We start from the raw sequence: 2,500 nt of genomic DNA on the forward strand, positions 1-2,500 counted from the left end.
CGAGGATGGTGTGTTTCGCTTTGCCATCTTTAATAAATGAAAAGAGACAACTCAAATTGAAGGATCCACATCAGAATAAGCCTTGTAAGGGCTAAAAATTGTAAAACAAATGATTTTCTCAGTTAAAATAAAACTACTTGATCAATTTATATAATTTTTGGAATATGACATTTTTTCGGGGGTTTGTATTACTGTACACATAGATTCGAAAAAGTTGTCAAAAAACAAATATATAACAAATAAATGTTATCAAAGGCACGATAAGTTACTTTTCTACCTAACTGGATATATTTTTCGTGTTTTTATTCAATGTAACATATTTATTCAGCTCGAAAAACATACAGTGTTTACCGATGTATTCGAAAATTCAAGATGGCATCTCACACCCTCTTTAACACCGTAAGTTTGGGAAAAGGTGTTATAAATAAAAAAACTATACAAAATACTATTAAAAACCCGCCGAATATATGTCAAGTTATGTCACAGTAACATATATTGAGCGAGTTTTTAACAGTATTTTATCTGTTTTTTTATTTATAACACCTTTTCCCAAACTTACCGTGTTAAAGAGAGAATCAGACGCCATCTTGAATGTTCCAATACATCGGTAAACACTGTATGGTTTTCAAGCTGAATAAACATGTTACATTGAATAAAAACACGAAAAATGTATCCAGTTTGGCAGAAAAGTAACTTATCTTGCCTTTGATAACATTTATTTGTTATATATTTGTTTTTTGACAACTTTTTCGAATCTATGTGTACAGTAATACAAACCCATCTTTTCTTGTAACGGTACCAAATTGGTAACGTAGACATACGTGTCTTCTGTGTGTGTGGGTGGGGGGAACAAACATTAATTAACAGAGGATCCGCGTGTAACATAGTTTATACACCCAACCTCTCGTAGAGCGAGATTTGACCAGACTCAAATTAGGGCACGCTGTTTATCGTTTATTACACAAAAAACGGTTTAACATTAGCCACACAGCCTTGGCAAGTTTAACAATTCGAGGTTCTTACAATTTTCGTTCAGTGTCAAGTACGTACATCATAAAGATTTTTTGTTTGTTTGTTTTTTGTTATTCGGTTCAGTTTTTGAACAACTACCAAAAAATTTATCCGAATAGGTAGAACAAACACCAACTTATCTTGCCTTCGGTTAGAAATACCGGAAAGGTCCCTGGTGAACTAGAGACTTTTCTGTATTTCAAACTTTCGAGGAAATTAAACACAAAAAATTTAAAAAACTATTTTTCATACTTACTTTTGGAAATCAATATTTCGTTGAATTTATTGTTTCCTTTAAAACAAAATGAAAATAACTAATGTAAGGTTTTACCGCACGCGTGAACACGACGAGATTTCGTTTTAGAATGACCGGTGTCAATCCCAAATATGTTCCTCGGTATAAACCCCCATCTCCCTCCCTTTCCCTATCTCTGATAATATAAATACTAGCTGGCAGCCCGGCGTTGCCCAGTTGGACAAATACACTTAAACATAATATTTTAATTTATGAGATTGCGTATGTAGTATTATAGAATCAATTCTCTATTAATTATTATATATTACAAAGAATAATTTGCCCGGTGGTCTAATTCGCAAAAAATAAAAAAATAAAAAGATACAAAAATAATAATGATAATGTCGTTCACCAAATTCTGTCTGTGTTTGTTTACACTATCATGTCAGCTGATATTTGGGCTTGATGATGAATGTCTGGAAAATTTGCTTCTGATTAATGTGTAGGGGAATAAAAGCAAACAACACCGGTTATGGAGTAGACCAGAGGATTACTCCCCTTGGGGGACAGAGAAGGTCCTGGCATCAGAAGGGAATGCATGTGTTTTTACCCCTTGAATCAGAGTTAGACTCTAGAATGAATGATATTACCTACCAATCATGAGAGAGCCACCACAAAAGTGAGTACCACTTTATTGTATTATTTTGTATTGTAGTGTTGCTGTTTTGATTCACGTTTGATTCATTTATGTATTTGGGCTTAGTCTAGTCAGTCATTTATGCTTGTACGTATTTTCTACTGCAGGTTACACCATTCAGAATCTTTGAGTATTTGCAAGTTCCGTTTGGGCTGCGAAACGTAAGACAAACATTTTAATGATTCACAGACCAGGTATTGTCGGATTTGCCATTCATCTGTGCATATATAGACGATGTACTCATTGCTAACCAAAATAGACAGGAGCACATTGATCATGTGCCACAAGTATTTGAACGCCTGAAACAATATGAGGTACTACTAAACTCATTAAAATGTGTTTTTGGTCAATCTAAAGTCATATTTTTAGGACACCATATCTCAGACGAAAGAAATTTCCCCATCACCAGAAACAGTCAAGTTCATTCAGGATTTTTCCATTCCTGCTACTATAAGATACCTGCACTAATTCTTAGGGCTAGTAAACTTTGACTGTAGGTTCCTTCTCCACTGTGTACAAGTACTTTTGCCATTGACAAACTTGTTGAAAAATCTTAA

The 2,500-nt window shown here is 34.0% G+C and overlaps 1 protein-coding gene across 2 annotated transcripts in view; it reads right to left on the minus strand.

The window, feature by feature from the left end:
- LOC145242260 (uncharacterized) overlaps positions 1–1,410 on the minus strand; it is a 19,652-nt gene extending 18,242 nt beyond the window's left edge. Inside the window, exon 1 of one of the 2 annotated variants that reach the window (XM_080105270.1) lies at positions 1,268–1,410. The gene's annotated coding sequence lies outside the window, so the exon portion shown is untranslated. The remainder of the gene's footprint in view (positions 1–1,267) is intronic. The other variant, XM_080105271.1, reaches the window with a different exon arrangement.
- Between the last annotated feature and the right edge of the window lie 1,090 nt (positions 1,411–2,500).

Source organism: Euprymna scolopes, chromosome 21 (genome assembly GCF_053919585.1).
Source record: "Euprymna scolopes isolate OS-2025 chromosome 21, ASM5391958v1, whole genome shotgun sequence".
Lineage (NCBI taxonomy): Eukaryota > Metazoa > Mollusca > Cephalopoda > Sepiida > Sepiolidae > Euprymna > Euprymna scolopes.